Genomic DNA, 18,993 nt, shown 5'->3' with positions numbered 1-18,993 from the left:
TCAAGTTGTTGAGGAACAATATGGATTACAAAGGTGAATATAAAGCTTCCACAGTCAGGGGAGTCAAGGCAGCGAAGTTTCTAGGGAAGATTAAATAATTCAGAAATGCACCAGAAAGCTCTCTTGAGAATGCCTTGCAAACATATGTTTTCTGAAAAAAAAAAAAATTACTCCCCTGAAGCTCCCTTGCAATCTGTAGACCTCCCCAGAATAAACCTAAGAGCTTTCCTGTAAATAAGGGAGAAGGCTCTGAAGGCCATCAAGGCCTCTGTGAAAAGCTTCTTTGTGCCAGTGTGAGAGGGATGGAGCTGTGGGTGCCAGCAGGAACACCACTGCCAGCTGGTTTGGCTTTCCTGTTCTCTGCAGCTGAGGGAGACCAGCTACATTACTGGGGTGTCTGACACATACAGAGCCTGATGTAGTTTTTGGGGCTTTCTCCCAGATTGCTTTTTCTGCCTGTCCTGGTTCAGGAGGGTTTCCAGGTGAAACACTTGATGGAAAATTCCTGCTAAGGAAGAAAAAGTAGGGACTTCACTCTCATAACAGCCTTAATGATGGGTTGGGGTCAAACCTGATAAAGCCGAGGCTTGGAGTGGTACCATCCCACTAAGCCTATGCTGTCTGAGGGACACACAGGTGCTTCTGCTGCTGTCAGGCTGCAGAGTGGTGATGCAGGGATCTCACTGGTTGTTCTTTTCTTGCTGCACCAAGTGATGATCAGAAGAAAATCTGAACTCAGCACCAAAGCCAAGCTGATCATGGAACTTCAGGAGGGGAGGCTCTGTGAGGGAAATGAGGAGAGCGACTGAATCACTTCACCACCCACTGAAATGCTCTGCAGATAAAGTGTTGTTTAATCACAAAGCTCATGCTGAAATGATGTAATCATGAATGTATATAGGGGGGAGCACCCAAAAATTATTACCTTAATTATTAGTGATAGCTTTGGCTGAATTTGAAAGTATATCCTAAAGGCGAAAAGCAATCCTTGGATTTACAGGATTTCTACATCAGCTCCAGGACTGTAGGCTTCCTCAGTCATTGTTTTCCTTCATTTTTCATCTTCTAATTTGGTAACGATCCTTTCCCGTTGCTAGTGCTCCCGTGCTCTGTTTATGGGTTGCTGTTCCTAAAAAAAAAAAACCAGGCTTAGATTTTCATGGGAAAAAGATGTGGAGTAGAGAAACAGAAGAAAGCCTTTTGGATGATTTGTGGCATTTAATAACATTACAAACAAGGCCAACAGCTATTTTAAAAAGAACTATTCAATTGGTTTATTTGTATCAAAAATAGTGGAGGCCAAAAAAGCTCTTACCCGCATTGTTGTGAGGCTCAGGACATTCTGCCCGTGGTATTTATCCCCCTGCTGCATGCTTTATCTTCTGCTGGCCTCGATGGAGGATTTTATAACATTCTGCTTATTTCACTCTGTTGCTCTGAGATGTCAGCACACTTAGGCACGTGCAATATTTTATAAATAAATCATTAGTTTTCACAAATCGTTTGTTCTTTGAAGTGGGCAGAATATTTTAGTGGCGTATAAATTCAGAGTCGTGAAGTTTAAAAGTTGGGTTTGTAGTTTTGACCTGCTGTAGTTAGAATTTGTGTCCATGCAGGTACAAAGAGTACACATAGGAGGAGCCTGGCTGACCAGCAGCAGTAACAGAGACCCAGAAGATATCAGGAGGTGAGAAGCTGCTGATGAATCTAGTTGTCTGGCTGTATCTGCTGGCCTCTGAAGGCCATTTCTGCTCCTGTGGGGCTTGGCAGACACTGCTGGAGGCAGTCTCATTTAAAGAACCTCTGCACCAATAGTTGTGAGCGTGGCAGGCTCTGGCCACCTTGTAGCATCCATCTGGGGGCCTACTGTGGCATTCCTAACTGGGGAATTTTAATAGCTCCCTCTGTGTTCCATTAACACTTAATTGAGGCTTCGCTGGTTGTTTTTGGCAAAGAAGACCCTTTCGGGCTCAGTGCTGCATGGAAAAGGCATCCAGGCATTTGCCTCTCTTTTTGAGAGCAAGACGAACAGGAGCAGTCACACACCTCATTCCACACTCAAAATAGCATGGCTCTTTCTATGGAAAAGTACATTCCCAGTTCCTGAGGGAAGAAACACTGCTGAATAGCACTGTGTGGACTTCAGTACCGTGTACACTACAGCGAGGGCGAGCTTCAAGGGACAGTAACGACGAGGTGGGGCTGAACTCATAGGGCTCCCTGCTGAGAACTGGGCTGTTGCAATTGGTAACCCCAGTGAAATTCTCCCGCAGACGTTTGCGACCAGAGCACACTGTAGACTCCCTTGAACCATTATTTTTTTTTCCTTCTGCACCTCCCTGCTTCACACCCCTTGTCAGGACCATTTCTGTTCTGTGCTGGCAAAGCGCTGCCAGCTGATGATTGCTACCTCAGGGCAAGGGCAGAGGATTTTATATTTCATAACAAATGTTTCACAAGATTTGATAAAGTTGTTTTTTTCCTGAACAATCTTTACTAATTGTACAGTTTTTTTTCCCCACATTCAGAGCCTCATATTTCAGACTAGATTTAAACTCCTTCAGTGCATTTGTATTTTAAACATGCATTTGTTCCAGCAGTAGCTGAATTTGCTAGATGACATGGGCAGAGTTTTGCAACACCTCTGCCCCAGCCCGGACACACTCTTTCTGGGTAAGGCACTTTGCTGCTCCATGTTTACATTTTGTCTCTCACATCGGCAGCTCGTCCTGGCAGAACCCTTTGGTACTACTGTGCTATAAATAATCTGGCTCTGATGCACCTGGTAAGTGTTTTTAAGATTAGTCTGTAAGTGCTTCAAGTGTAAGTGCTTGGGTATTATGTTACAATTATGTTATAATGGCACGGTATAGTGGACACTGTAAGAAAAATCTTGGTCTAACGTGCTTGGAAAATTCTTTAAATGTACCAGTAAGATTTTATTTTCTGAGATACAAAGTTTGAGTTCTTCCCTTCAAAGTAGCATTGTTCCCTTCTCAAGCTCTTGGCCACTGCATGCCACCTCCAGTTAGATACAGCACTGATCCATTAAGGTTTTTTGTTGTTCCCTCATTTTCTTTTGACAATAATTCCAAAAAAGGCTTTTTTTCAGAGTAGGAAAATTGTTTAAATCATCTTCTCATTCAGCTTTGTGGTCTCTTTCTTCGTTTCAGTGATTAAGGACTTGGCAGGGTTGGGCTTCTTTTTTGATTTCAAAGATAGCTTTGGTTTGGAACATCCCAAAATAAACGATGTCCAGAAGTTTCTTCTTTGTCTGCTGTGATTTCAAAGCAATTTTCACGGCTCCGTTCAGGACTGCCTAATAGAAGAAAATGGAACAATAATTACTGCCTACAGAGATTTTAACACAGCAGTTATTTAACTAGGAACTGACACAAACATCTCTTAGAAGCACTCCTGCGCCCTGAAGAACTGCAGATTTGGAGCCAAACCCTTCTGGAACTGAGCGCACAGCTCCTGCTGCACTCAGGCGTGCAGAGCATGGGATGAGCCAGTGTTGTTTTCGCAAGCTGCTACTCAGAGCATCATCATTGCCCCAGGTGTGCCCCAGGTGGCATTGCTTCTGCAGGCCATGCCATGTGCTCCTTCCGTGCAACTCCTAACAGCATAAATCAGCGTGTTTGTCCCACTGCAAAACCCTCAGCGCTCACTAGGTTCAAACCTCAGTCTTAAACTACTGACTGGAGTAGCTGTAACTACATCTGGTGGTCACTGAGTTTACTCAGGCCAGCTTTTCTTGAAGCAAGCATGAAAGTGTGAAGTGGTGCAAAGCAAGGTGACTGAGGCAGCACAGAGATCTGTGCGTGCGCTTTGTCCAGTGCCATGGCCTGTAGAGTACATGCCAGCTCACGTGTTTTGAGAATACAATACCTATGGTAGTCGTGTGAACACAGACTGAACCACTAAAGTGGGGATTTCTGAAGGGCTGCATTGGTAAGCGTGGCACATCCTGGTCAGACTTCTCCTTGCTGGAGGCCAAATCTGTGAACATCTGTTCAGGGCTGTGAAAGCAGCTATGCAGCTTCTGGACCGCAGCTGCAGAGATCAATGCCAAGGAATTTCTAGGCTGGCTCTTGTCCACTTTGGTAACCACCCGTGTCCTTGCATGATTCAGGAGGGTAAAAGCCACAGTCTACCCAGTGCAGTCTGTGCAAGGGTTGGATCTGATAGGAAGTGCTTGGTAGCATGCCATCCACAGCACTAGCTTCTTGCTGCTGCTTTTGGTGGGAAGGGCTGTGCCATCGTCCTGATATGGAAGTTAATGAACCGTGTTCTGTAGCAGAAAGAACTTTTATTAACACTTGAGTGATTTCATATGTAAGATCTTAAATTATTCTTCTGGTTGGGGAACTTCTTAAGGGGGCAAGTACAAAACATCTGCTATGATCATTTAACAGGATACAGTGAAGAAATAGTAACACATACTGGATTGCCTGGTCTAATGTAAGACAAAAATAAAAAAATAATGGTCATTTATGGAAAAGTATATTTGTTTCACTTGCTTTTTTTTGTGGTTGTTTAAATTGGTCTGTATGTATTGTATATTGAGAAGATTCACAGAATAGTAGAGTTACTTTTTATGTTTGGTAAGAATAAATTTCATCTTCTTCTACTGCCTGCCTTTGAAATAAAAAGGTGTACAAACACCCCATCTGCATTTCCACCAATTTTTGCAGAGTGCTGAGTGCTTTCCTTCTGAAAATGTTTCCAAACTGCCTCTCTGACTAATGTATGATTTAATTGAAAAACTGATGCTGCTACGATGGAAAATGTTATTTGTGAACCAAGAGTGAGCCAAGTTGCTACAGGAATGAGGCAAGTTCCCTAAGTTTATATGTTGTATTAACACAAGAACCCTGCTTCCTATTCTAACCACTAACCGATAAATGCTGCCATTGTCAAAGCTGCATGTATTCATTTAGCTACTAAACAAACCTGTGCTGATTCATAGCACTGCTGGTTAAAGGAGGGTGAAGCATCACAAAAAACAAACAACAAACAAAAAAAAAACAAACAAAAAACAACAATAACAAAACCTACCCAAAACAGAAAACAGTTTGTACCAGGAGTGACTTTGACTCACAGCTTTCACCTGCCCTTGCAGGCTGTGGCAGCACAATGTTGACCAAAGGTTTCTATCTTTTTGATGATGGTGGTTTTCTGCTCCAGCTTAGAGTTATGTTGGGAGGTTAAATTGATTACTGTAATTGTTCATTAATGCACTCTTGTTTAATGTACTTCTAGGGTTATATTCTTCAGAATGATGATAAATTATGGTAGCTGCAATTAATGTCACTGCAGTTAAAAGGATGTCAGCATTTCTATTAATACAGGGTAATTTTGGGGGGTTTTATAACGAAGCTATTAAAAATGGCTGAAACTTAAGATGCAAAGTTCCAGTGTACTTTATGCACACAATATTGCCTTGATTCTGATCTAATGAATAGATGAGGGAGGTGATTCTCCCCCTCTACTTTGCCCTGGTAAGGCCTCATCTGGAGTACTGTGTCCAGTTCTGGGCAGCCTAGGACAAGAAAGACAGGGATCTCTTGGAAAGAGTCCAGCAGAGGGCCACAAAGATGGGGAAGGGACTGGAGCATCTCTCCTATGAGGAAAGGCTGGGTGAACTGGGTCTGTTCAGCCTTGAGAAGAGAAGACTGCAGCATAGGAAGTTCCGCACAAATGTATGCAAGAACTTCTTTACAGTGAGGGTGACGGAGCACTGGAACAGGCTGCCCAGGGAGGTTGTGGAGTCTCCTCTGGAGATATTGAAGACCCACCTGGACACCTACTTGTGTGACCTGGTGTAGGGAATCTGCTTTGGCAGGGGGATTGGACTCAATGATCTCTGGAGGTCCCTTCCAACCCCTACAATTCTGTGATTCTGTGATGTATCAAATCTAATGAGATGATAAAAACAGAGTTGAGAGAACCTCTGAAGATTTCACATCCCGACTTGTGGATATGGAAATATAGTCACGTGAACAGTGCGGGGATGACCAGAGGGCAATGTGATGGTGAAGGTGATGGGCACTTTGCTTGAAGGGTGCTCTACCCCTGACCTGGTCTGTTTTTTGGGCTGTGGATCCACCGCCTTGCTTTCTGTACCAGCAGCTTTCTGACACACACCTCCTGATGCGTGGTTTGCTGTCTGTGGCAAAACAATTCTGAATTTCATCACGAAGTATGACCGGGTGCTGCTGGATGGGGGCTATAAGCAAGGGGTCATGTCTGCAGCATCTCCCATGCAAATACAGGAGTTGGATGCCTTCCTCACTGCAGCTGGGAGTGAGGCAGTGGGGCCAGGCTTGCTGCTGTGGGGCTCAGAAGAGAGGTGGATGCCCAGGGCTGCTCTATGTCATGTCCCTGGCAGCTCCTGGTAACAGTGGTGAGCAGGAGTAGCGGAAAAAGTGATGGAACACAAGTACATTAAATATTAATAAGATGAGTGATGTAGAGGAGTTCTGAGGGAGTTTATACACAAAGGCAGCCAAACTTCAAATAAAAACAAGCAACCTAATGTTAAAATCAGGTCCCCAACTGAGCAAGTGAGGGTAGAAAGTACTGTGCTCACCTTTAAAAAAACAAGTGCTAGGACTGATTTTCAATATTTCAGATAATTAGTTGAACAATAAAGAGATTCTCAGGCACTTAGATTACAGGAAAAGAAAGGAGAAGGAACACGCAAAGGATGGCTCTCTGGTATACTAACTAACATCTGTGGAAGCTGCTGCCAGAGAAGTCATAGAACCAACCCAAGCTTTTGTAAAAACCTGACAATTTTGCTCACAGAGGAAACATACAGAGAGAATTTCTAATTAATATGTTTTTTTTTTTTTCTATAGTTTTTCCTTCAGATGAGAGGAAATGGAAACAGGGAGGGACTTGTTCTGAGCAGCTGGTGTGACAGAGAATCACCAAGGCGCTGTTATGTCGATTGGGATGCAAATTGTGCAAGAAATGTCTGCAGAGCGACAGCGTGCTGAGCCTGGTACCTGGGAGTGATGGCACACCGGGGTACGTGGGGTGGGACGTAAGGGCACCTGACACAGCAATCTGTTTGGTATCTCCTCTCTTCCCGAATATAGAATGGTTTTCTGAAATCATGACGAAACATAGATCAATGAGGACAGGCATTATTACAGCAGTCAATCTCCAGGTAATGAGATACACAGAATTCTTGGTTGTAGCAGTCCTATCAGTTGTGGATGTTTTCCAAAAATAGAAATGCTGAGAGCAAAGACAAGGAGCCGAGGCAAGGCGCGCTCGGTCTTGCGACTCTCTTGTTTCCATGCATTATGGAATGAGGTGTTATTGACTCTCGGGTCAAAGTTCAAGGGCTCCACATCAGCACATTTCTCTTTCTGCATTCCGCTTGTCTTTGCGTTCTTAATGTCTTCTGAGGGCTTCAGGGGCTTTTCCTTTATTTTCCTAATTTATTCTGCATTATGCAGAAAGGTAAACTGTGGCACACAATACAGATGATATTAATGGTCTGCAGCAACCAGGATGGTTGTAGGTGCACGTGTACAGGGTATTAAAGATTTGGGTGTCTGTTTTTTCCACCTCATCTTTTTTCTTTATTTCCTCGATAGACTTTGTGCCTAAAGACCCAAATATAGAAATTACAGCCCTTGCAACTTAGAAGCCGTCAGCCTCAGTAACTAGCTCGGAAAGCTCAGACTTTGATCAGCAGCCGAGTGAGCACTGCTGTGGAAAGAGGTATGTCTGAAGCGCACCAGGAAAATGCGTTCAGCCTCGTTCGATTCCCTTTGCGCAGCTCAAAGGAGAAAGTGACGCTGCTTCTGTCTAAAGCAGAAAAAGGAAACGCTACCAGGTTAAACCGCAACGTACTTCCAAATAATTTGTAGGTGCTTTCAGAGCGAGCTTACAAAAATCACGACCCTGGGCTTAGACGCAGAGGTTGGCAGTGGGACACGGCAGCTCCCTCCCGCAGCCCGTGGATCGCAGGGTGCCGCTGTCTGGCGCAGCCTCGGCGGGACGCCAGCCGCTCGTGCCGCTCCGTGCTCCCGCCGGGACTGCTTGTTTGCTTTTTTTTCTTCCCTTACGGGAAACGGGAAAATGTGGCTAAGTATCACAGTTCGGGCTAAAATACATCTATCTCATCCTTGTTTCAAAGAGCCTTTGGGTTGGAAGGGACCGTAAAGCTCACCCAAATACAACCCACCCACCGGGTCAGGCAGCCCAGGGCCCCGTTCGACTCGTCCTCGACGCCCCCAAAGCAGGACGGCGGCAGACCCCAGCCCAAACTGCCGCTCTTCCCGCGCGCCTCCAAAGGCGCGGGGCGGGGCCGGGTGGCGCTCAGGTGCGGCCGGGGAAGCGCCGTGGGCGGGGCCGCGCTGACCACGCCGAGCCGCACCCGCCCCGCGGGAGCCCCGGCCTCGGGGCCGCGGGGGCCGGAGGAGGAGCCGCGCCCCGCCCCGCCCCGTCCCGGCCGTGTCCCGCGGCGGGCGCCGCCCCGCCCCTCGGAGCGAGCCCTGGGCGCTCTCCCGCAGCCGCCGCGTTGCCCGGCTAACAAAGGGGACCGGGGGAGGAGCCGCGCGGGCCGGAGGAGGGGCGGCGGCTGGCAGGAAAGTTGTGGCTTCGGTGGCGCCGTGGGACGGGAGGAGCCGTGCGGAGGGAAGCGGAGCCGCTCCCGCCGCCGAGTCCGAGCGGTGAGCGGCGTTGGGGTGGGAGGCGCGGGGCGGGGCGGGACGGGACGGGGCCGAGTTTGTTCCCAGATCCCCGCCGGAGAAGGGGCCCCACCGCGGGGAAGCGGGGCGGGAAGCGCCGGGGCGGGCGGGCCTCCAGCCGGCCGCCCCCGGCACCCCCTTCCGGGCCGAGTCACGGCGGGGGTGTGGCGGCCGCGTCACGCCGCCTCTTTGCTCGCCCCCAGGTGCTGAGTCGGGACCCATGGGAGCCTTCGGGCGGAGGGCTTAGCAGTGCCGGCAGCGGAGCCGCAGCGCGGCGGCATGGCCCGCGTCGCCCCGCCCGAGGAGGGGGCCGCCGCGACGCACGGAGAGTTCGGAGACATCATCAAGTCCCGCTCCGGTAAGCGGCTTTCGGCGGGGTCCTGAGCTCTAAGTGTCCCGCGGCTGTCTCGCCGCTGAGTAGCAGGAGTTGTGCGTCTCTTTCTCCCTCTCTTTTTTTTTTTTTTTTAAATCGTTAGTCAAGCCTGTTTGCGATCCACCTCCCGCGTTGTAATTACCTCTGCTTTTGTAAATAACCGTGTGCTTACAGTGCTCTTATGCAACCTGCCGTTGGCAGCTCTTACCCCCGCACGAAGCAGCGATGCCGTGCAGCGTGCCCCGGTGGTGCCCGGGCAGTAAACCGGTGCGTTTCCCTCTCCACGTAAAGCAGCCGTCTGAGTCTCCCGGCTCGGGCGCTTCCTCTGGCAGATACGAAGATTAATGAGGACTGTGGTTTGTTTTGGTACGTGTCAGTCTTTCTGAGGCTCTGGTGGGATCCGGAGAGTTGAGGGACCACCCTTTTATCAGCAGTGGAGACTCAGCAGGTGCAGAAATGTGTCGCTTACACGTTGATGGAGAGCTGTGTGTGTCCGGGGTCTGGTGCCCACAGCTTTAGCCTCACAGGCTCTTTGCTTTCTAAAGTGCTAGGTGCCACCTGCGTCAGAGGAAGAGTTTTATTCTATATATGTAACTTTTAAAACACACTTTCTAAAAAAAAAATAATGGAGTTCTTTACATTTAAAAACTGTAAGTCCTCCACCGACTGTGACTTGATCTGTCAGATGGAACATAGGTGGATTTGAAACTGGATGCATAGGCAGTTCCCGGACGTTTCTGTCATGAGAGCTGTGGTGGACGGAGTCTGTCTCCTAGCTTCCGAAAGTGCAGTTTAGGAAACAGTTGCTTGTGGCTTGAAGCTTTGAATGCTGTAGTGCTTGTGTACGTTCTCTTCTGTTACTTTTAAAGCTTTGGATGTCACTTTACTTGACTGTAGGCATGTAGGAAGAACCTGTCAGTGCTCTGGATTTGGGAACAGCATGCAGGCAGTTTGTGTGCCTGTGTGTAACGTGTGCTGTTTATCCATGGTACATCCAAGGAAGCGTGGCTGTGTTTGAGGTTTTCCTTGGATGCACGGATGGTGCAGTTGACTGCTGTTGTTTGGGTTTGGGAGGCCAATTGTAGCTGTCCCATTAAAATCACTGTAGGTTTTCTCTCTCAATGAGAAAATTATGTACATTCTTAGACTTGGACTAAAAATTGTGAGCAGAGATTGCTCTTAAATAATTGATCTTTTTACAAAAATGATTCTCTGACTTGGATCTGGGTGTGTGAGCTTGTGAAGCTAATCACTATACAACATGACTGGGTCTGAACCTTTCCCATCAAGTGAACCCATGGTAGGAATTCCTTAATGAAAGGGCTGAAGTTCACTGCAGTACCCTTGGCAGCAAATTAAAGGCCAGTTGTCAGGACTGGGGAAAATATTGCTGTATCTGCTTCCATTTTTCTTAGGTACGTGGAAAGGAGGGAGTTCTTCCTTTTAAAGTGTCAAAATAAACAGAGTTGTTTATTGCTGGCCTGATTTCTCCAGTGTGGGATGGCCTTCACTGTGTCACAGGAGAACAGTAGGAGCGTTACCTTATAACTTGCTGCTATTTGAGGTCTCTGGAGTCTGCCTCTGTTTGAGGACACAGAGCACAGGGTCAGCTAAGGTTTATTGTCTCTGCTTTACTTTCTTTTGTAACAGAAAACGAGTGGTGTTCCGTCCTTGGAGGTGTTCAAGAAACATTTAGAGGTGGCAGTGAGGGAGGTGGGTTAGTAGGCATTGTGGTGGTGCATCAGTGGTTGGGCTAGATGATCTTAGAGGTCTTTGCCAACCTTAATGATTCTACAATTCTGTAAGCTCATAACCAGTAATGTGGACCATATCTAGCAGTGAATCAAGAAAGCAAGCAAAAATGCGTTTAAATTATTTTGCTTTAATTTGGAGGAAAAAGAATCATTTGCAATTGAAGTGTTTTCCAAAGATAGGCCATTAACTGGTAAAAATATTTATAAATGTATTTATATTTAAATATATGTGTAATCTTAAACTTTGGCAACCTATCAGACTCAAAATACTGTTGTATTTTGTAGTCATTGTGCTTCAGTTGTCTTGTGTAGGGGAACTGGGGAGCATCTGCAGTCATAAAGATGGCAGGAACGCAGTGGTGGCTGACTGAAAACCTGAGTGTGGATCTAATGCTGCTCTTGTGAGAATGCAGTTAAGACTTGTGGAGTTCTGCTGCTGCTGCCCTGGATTGCATGGTGCCCATCTGCGCCCATTCTTACGAGAGGAACGGGCTGCGTAACTTCTTTCTTAACGACTTGCCATGGGAAAGCTGCCAGCAGATCACGAGAGGACTAGAAGAGTGTTGCAGCAAATCATGATTTTTCTATAGAGCAATCAAAATAAATTAACAGAGGGTTGGGATTTTGTGTATATTACTTGTGCAATCCTGTATCCCAAGGTTTCACAGATAGAAGTAATATTGCAGGTTATCTAATTCATCCCCAAACAGAGGATGAAGAAATTGTGCTTCTGAGCAGAGATCCTTGTATGTTATTGATTATGTTGAAAATACTTTCTCCTTCAGTGTTCCAGAAGGAAACTTGAGAGAGTGCTATATGCTGTAGCTGTTGCAAATGATAAATGCTTGACTATGGAAAGGAAAAGCATTGGGTTTATCCAGTGGCCTCACTTCTGTAATTTGTGACACTAAGGAAAGAGAGTAGGACTTTTCTCTCGTATAGTTAGCCTTTATTTTCTGCCCTGGATGTGGCTGTTCTTAGACCAGACAGTTTCAGTGCAGCAGATACAAGCTGGTTTTGATGAGACATCTTCTGCACTTAGAATAGACTGCACCAGCAACTAAAGCTGTCTCTAAAATAGCTGTGTTGCTGTGATAATCCAAAGGGAGGTTGCCTCATGTTTGCCTCCCTTCCTGGGAGCCAGGGCTGGAGACTCGCTTGGCAGTGTGCTTGCTCCTGGGTGGCTTTGCTGAGTTTGTAGGTTGGATATTCAGCATGTGTGTAGTCTGTGTTATGCCTGTGCCTCTATATGGCTGCTTGCTGAGGAAAAGCAGTTTTTCTGTCCTGCTTCCCTGTGCTATGAAGTAACACGTACAAAGCCAGTTTGTATCTTCGAATAGTCTCTCATACAAATAGGTGATCTTCCCTCTTTGCTTTTTGGGAAGGAGTGCTGGGGGCTGATTGCCTTGCAGTGGTGAAAGCAGTGCTGTCATCACTGTGCTTGGAGAACAGATGAATCTTTGCTATGATTAATTATGGAAAAAAAGAACTTGCTTAAAATCTGTCGTGGTAGTTTGGAGTGGCAATATGTAATTAAACAGTAAGACATGACAGGAAAAACATTTCTAGAAGATTACCGTATACCTTTGGTGCATTTAAAGATAGGAGTTCCTGTCTAAATGGAAAGGAACTTAATTCTCATCTGACTTACATTTTTAATTGCATTTAATACATTTTGGTGAAAGACTGCTTTAAAAAACTGTAACTTATTTTTGTAGTTCTTGAGCAACTCTTCTGAGAAGGACTGTTGTTTGTCCTCACAAAGTGATGCCTCCAGCTGCCCTGCCTTGGGACCTCCCTGCCCCGGGACAGCTTTGCCTCTGGAGACAGTTTGTTCAGCCCAGCCCTATGTGGCCGTTTCTCATCTGTCACTTCGGTTTCATCCGTGTGAAATGGCTGCAGGCATGCCCTTCAGGTGTTTGTTTGGTGCATGCAGGATGGGCACAGCTGCTTTTGCTTCATGTGATCTTTCCAGGGGTGTTCATACAGAGCGTGTACTGGTGAGGTGACACGGACGAGTGGTAAATTCACAGCCTCTTATTTCTAGCTGCTAAAACGGAGTTGTCAAAAATAAACCTCAAGGTTGCTTTAGGCTGGCTCCTTTCTGTCAGCTATTGCTGCCTTGTCCTGTGTGGACAGATTGGGTACTGTGATGAAGACAGTTCTAGGGTGATGCTATAGCTTTCATGAAATGGCAAATATATATATACCAGACTGGTTTCCTCTTGTCTCTTGATTGGTAGCTAAAGAAATAACATATGCCATACCATGTGCTTGAAGCACGACTTTGCCTGGGAATAGAAAGCAAGGCTCCTCAGGGAAAGAAAAAAACCCAAACCATAAAAGCAGCCCATTGATCTGTGTGAGCTCTGCCAGGAAATGAAGAAATAACCCTGGGCAGGAGCTGATGCACAAGGCACTCGCTGCCTGTTGCGCTCTGAATGTCTCTGAAGGGGTCTGAAGTTGCAGTGGGGAGAAGTGGCTGCTGCTGTGCAAGACCCCCAGTGTCAAGGATGACACTGGGGGGAGGGGTGGACAGGAAGCAGCAGATCTGGAGACCTGCAGTATTCCTCCACTGCCTCCCCCTCAATCCTGGAGTCTGACAAAGATGGAAGACTATAAAGAAGCCAAAAGAAAGCAATGTGCATGTGTGTAAAGAAACAGTCCAAGTTCACAGCATTGGCCAGTTTAACAAAGATTTAGCCATCTCTCCACAATGGCATGTCACTTTATTGCCTCTCCTTGGATGTTTCTCCTGACAGAATCACCTCTGTATGATGACTGTTGTGAGCAGGAAAGAGTTAAGACAGTATTTGTATTCGTGCCTTCAGTATGTGAAGAAATGGGGGGATGGACTGGCATATGTAATTCAGTGTATGCGTGGCAGCATGTGGGGAAGGCATTGAAGTTATACTCCAAGTGAGCCAGTTTTGTTTTGGGAAAGTGCAGCTGCTCTGCTGCCAGGTAGCTGTATGGATTAGTGTGCTCAGAGCCTGCAAAACGTACTGTTTTTGTGATGCAGTGACTTTCCTCTGAAGGAAAATTCTCCATGAGAAGCCCACAGCTGTCCACACCAGTCTTGGGAGCAGAGATGTTTGTTACCCAAAGTTGGGGAGAACTGTATCTAGTTTGGATGACTAAATAACAGCCTGAGGAATGAATAATAGGGTTTAAACGTGGTGAGGTGGGAGGGAGGAGTTCCATTGTCTGACTTCTTATTGTGTTGATGAAAGATTAAGTTTTAGTGTTCCGTAGTTTGGCAGAAGTCTGCTTTATGTCTTCCTTCCCTCTCTCATGTTTCTGGAACTAAATGAGGAAGTGAGCTGAGCTATAATTTCCAAAAGTGACAGTGTACGTTCAGAAGAAAACTGGGACTTTGAAGGTAGTGACAAAAATAACAGGCTAAGTAAATAGAAGAACCCTCTAGCATCTTCAGATTTGACAGAAGGCAACAATATGGTTTTGTTGCAAGCTGTAGCTTTGGAAGTGAAGCAAAAGTTGACTGCCTTGTAAATAGACACAGCTGCAAAGTTGGTGAAACATCTGTTTTCAAAAAAAGAAGAGTCAGAAATTGCTGTTTATTTATTAGAATGTGACATTTGGGGCCCTTTTCTTCTAAGAGACTGCCAGTACATCTCATGATCTGTTTGGAGTGAGGAAGTGAGAAGAACAAATCATTTTGATCATGGTAACTGAGCTGAGCGTGTTGTGCAGTGGCACAGGTAGGACCCCAAGCAGCACACAAACACTTGCCTTTGCCTTCTGCAGTTGCTCAGGCCTGGTGTGCTGTGATATGCCAGGAGGGGCTGGCTGCAGCAGGGAGCATGCAGGCAGTTGTGGTTCCTCCTGCCTGGCTCATGGGGAGCCTACAGCAGGTGTAAGGCTGTCTGGGTGTGTTCAGGCTATGTCTTCCCTCTGACCGTCAGCCCTGTGTGGGAATCCCAGGGATGCAGTGGGCCCTGTTTGTCAGCACTGTTTAGGCTCATCTGTAGATTTCTCTTGAAATTTAAATGCACTACTCCTGTCGAAATGAAGCTTTCTCTGGTCATCTGGCTGCTTTTCAGGAGTGGGTGTTTCCCAGTGATTATGGAGAGAAGTGGTGAAGCACTGCTGAGTCTTCATCTGTGGGAGCTAGGGTGGCTCCCTGTTTTGGTAGAGGAGTAACTTCTGTCTCAGAAATACTGGATACACATTATTAGGGAAAGATGTGGCTAAATGTCAGAGATTAGGTAGGTGTGTTCTCTTAGTGTTACTTCAGTGATTAACTTTAGGGAGTCAACAGCCAGAAATTATTGGCAGCAAAGATCCCTTCTGGACTTTGACAGCTTTCCCTCTTGCCTAGTGGAAAACAGAATTAGTGTCCACCATCCAAAAGCTGTTTCCTAATCCTCTGTAGAAGAATTCAGCATCTTTATGGACAGTCTCTGGCTCATGCGTTTAGCTGTGGAGAAACATGCACTTAAGCCGTAAAACAGCATTATTTGATGGGTCTGTGTAATTCATTTCACAAATAACTTCAGTTAATTCTTTTGTACTCTGCTTTTGTTATCTAGCATCATTTTTGCTCCCTTCCCAATTTAGATCACAGCAGAGGATTGAAGGTGGAATATGCTCCTGACATATAATGTTACAAATTATTGATTGGAGAAAGTGATGTGATGTGTAAGTTCTGAAGTGCTTTGCTAGATTTTTTTAATTGTTATTGAATTACCACAGTATCCTGGATGAACAAAGAACTCTCTGTGTATTAATTACATGCAGAGAAGATTTATTTGAAAATTTATGGGATCAGGCTTGGTATAGGGCAGAGCCTTTTTGGTATCTATGTTACTTTAATTGTTACAATATAAAATATGATTACATTAAGAGAATAAGTAAAGTAGTATTTAAATGCCAGTAGACCAAGACCTTTCTCTTTCTAGCCTTTAACTTCTGTTATGACTTAATAATGAACAACAGCTATGATCAGCATAAATAATTTTCAAAGAGTTCATTGCTCTCACTCTCTTCTGTTTACAAATATATATATTGTTCTTGGGTGACATTTATTGTAGAGCTTCATGGGAATGCATTTTGTTGATGTGGTGCCTCTTTCTTGAGAAAAGACTTTGTGGAAGTTCAAAGTCTAGCAGACTTTTTCTGAATATTGTTTTGCCGTCTGGGTGTGTAATCCTTCTGTTTTGGATGCTTCTCCTATGTGTTCAGGAATGTTTCTGTTGGACCTGGCTGTAGTGCCCACTTCAGAGCTTCCTGGTTTATTTTTCTCAGCTCTTTTGAAATACGATTTTAATGTATTTTTAGGTAATTTAATGCACTGATCAGTAGGAACAGTGTTTATTGAATGTAATCTGAGAGTTGTTAAAAGTCACAGTGCAGATGTGAAATGTTTGCTTTGACCTTTCTCCCCAAGAAAATGCTTACATGTTTTGTGATCTGTGTAGAATAGTGTGTCTGGTGTGGCATCTGATAAATGTGATGCCCAGGTAGAGGCAGACAGGGACACAGCTTGCTCCTGGCATGCCGAGGACAGGAGAAAAATCTCCAGACTGCTACAAGTTCCCTTTGGTTTAGGTCCACAGCACCATCGCATCCTTGGGACTGTGCTTCTTCATTCTGACTGATGCCTCAGAAGAGGATGCATTTCAGGGAGTTCATCTGTAGCTTTTTCTTTTTTTTAACAACTTGAGCTCTACTGTTTGAACACAGAGAAAATTCAAGGCAAAAGGATCCTTTAGGTGGTAACAACCCCCCCCCAAAAAAACCTAAGCAAATGCTGTTCTAGATTCATTGGCCATTTGAAGATTTACTGAAGCTGTGAAGCATACCATAGGTTCAGGAAGGTCACGTTGCTCTCTTGGTAAGGGAACTCAAATGTTGAATGTTGTTATCAATGTGGAAGTGAGTTCTGTACTGGACTGCACAACCAGCACTTTCAAAATTGAACATAGGAAAGAGAAAGGAAGAGCTCAGATGGGGTTGCTCCTCTGTCACACGTCATGCCACTTTGGGTTTGTTCCCTCAGTTCCCTCTCTTGTTTTTCTACGCAATTGAAACCTAATTGAAGTTCACTTTTGCCCTACCCTCTGAATATTAACTGAAAGTTCATTGTCAGTTAAAGGGGAAAAAAAAAAGTATTAAAGGAATGGAGGTTTTTCACTTTCCATGACTTCACTGGGCTGCTTTACAGACATGTAATGGGTGCTGGGCTCTTATCCTGGTGTTCTGTGCCTTAATAAGCTCCTGCTTCCCTGATCCTTTTTCCCCACATGAAGTGTTGAACAGAGGTGCAGTTTTCGCAACTGTGCTCCAGTTCTAGTGAGACTGCTTCAGGTGCCAGGGTACTTCATTCCACTTTTTCTTCTGCTTATGGATATTGGGAAACTGATGGCAACTATCTGCAGCATTTTTCCACGTGGATGCTTTTCTCAGTACTCTCTGATCTGGAGAAAACCAAATCTGTCGAAACATCAGGGCTGTTGAGGTGTCAGGGAGGAGTAACTACAGTGTCACTTGAGGTGTCACTGCTGTCCTACAGCACTGCTTCTAAGTGGCACCTTTTCAGAGCTGGACAAAATGCATTTAATGCCAAAAGGATTAGTACACTGTCTGCATCTTGTTCCATGTTTGTGTGTGTGGCAGGGAGAGTGTGAGGTCTTGCCACAAGGCCTCTGGACTGATTTCTCAGAATCTTTTTTTGTAGCTCTTCTGAAATGTTTTCATTTAGTCTGTAATAAAGTAAGTGGTTCTAAAGTTCAGGAAACTTGATGTTAATGAATTCCATGTGAATTGTGTGTTTTTGTTTGTGTTTGCTTTAAGAGGGGAAATAACTTCCGTAGTAGGTCATGAAGGCTATTTGTTTTTCCTACTCTTTCAGAACAAAAAATAAATAAATAAAATCCTGACTGTTCTTGGAGGCCTTTTCCTCTACCTGTGAATTGCTGGAGGTTTCCTGTCTCTCTGTGGTAATAACCTACTCTTCTCACTAGACAGTATTAAAAACTTCAGCATGATAGTACTATCTATAAACAACATTTACATGCTGGCAGTACTGTGTGTATTCATCTCCGTGAAGAAAATCATAGAATCACAGAATGGCTTGGGTTGGTAGAGACCTCAAAGATCATCAAGTCCCAAACCTGCTGCCACAGGCAGGACCACCAGCCCCCACATTTAATACTAGACCAGGTTGCCCAAGGCCCCATCCAACTTGGCCTTGAACACCTCTAGGGATGGGGCATCCCCAGCATCTCTGGGCAGCCTGTTCCAGCACCTCACTATTCTCATAGTAAAGAACTTCCCCCTGACATCCAACCTGAATCTTCCCTCCTTCATCTTAAAACCATTTCCCCTTGTCCTGCTATTATCCACTCTTTCAAAGGGTTGAAAAATAGTCATAACCCACTTTTTTTGAAGTTTAAGAAAAACAAACAAACAAACCTGTAACTCTCCAAATCCTTTTCTTTGAAAGATCACTTAATTTTGAGCGATGCGTACAGTGCGGTTGAGGTGTGACAGAGCTCTTTGCATGTCTTAAGGTGCCATAATTGAGAAGAAAGGAAGAAGGATTGATCTTTAAACAAAAAGTTTTGCATCCTATAAGTGAGGAGATGGAATGGTTTGCTGCTGTCTCATGAAATGGGTGGTTTTTGGGTGATGATAGCTTCCAGATTGTCTGCAGTCAAAATTAAGTAGGAGTTCTGTTCCCTCTCAGAGAAACTAAACTATGCTAGAAACATGGAGAGAAAAGTGAGGTTCTTTGGTCTGGCCAAGCTGAGTCATATAGCAGGAAGACTTGGAGGCTGTGTGTGCTGTCTTTGTGTTGCATGCTGTAAAACAGCTTCCAGAATAGATGGGCTGAATTGTGAATATGTGTTAGACATAAGCAAACTTTTCCCACCCATTTCCTATGAGCACTAGTAATGAAGCTGTGACACTGATGCATCTTAGGCTCAATGTTACAACTGCGAAGTACAATAGCGCCTTTTTTTCTAAGTATCTAAGCTTGCCTTTCTGTATGGATCTACCTGAGCTGGCACAGGTAGATGTGTTCTGGAGTAGCTGGAGTTAAGATGTATTATCCTGAATCTGATGTGATGCAGCCTGTTTTATACAGGACAGGTGTTGTGGCACATAGGAGCCAGGAGCTGGAAGG

General features: G+C 45.3%; 1 protein-coding gene across 1 annotated transcript in view; it reads left to right on the top strand.

Moving 5' to 3' along the window:
- The first annotated feature begins 9,043 nt into the window (after positions 1-9,043).
- Positions 9,044-18,993, top strand: part of UTRN (utrophin) — a 347,751-nt gene continuing 337,801 nt past the window's right edge. The window contains exon 1 of the mRNA XM_042814678.1: positions 9,044-9,072. The gene's annotated coding sequence lies outside the window, so the exon portion shown is untranslated. The remainder of the gene's footprint in view (positions 9,073-18,993) is intronic.

Source organism: Centrocercus urophasianus, unplaced genomic scaffold, assembly GCF_019232065.1.
Source record: "Centrocercus urophasianus isolate 14NV4802_14NV808 unplaced genomic scaffold, USGS_Curo_1.0 seq_10, whole genome shotgun sequence".
In the NCBI taxonomy this organism is placed as follows: domain Eukaryota; kingdom Metazoa; phylum Chordata; class Aves; order Galliformes; family Phasianidae; genus Centrocercus; species Centrocercus urophasianus.
The sequence above is the reverse complement of the archived record's forward strand: the minus strand, read 5'-3'. Positions and strand labels throughout refer to the sequence as shown.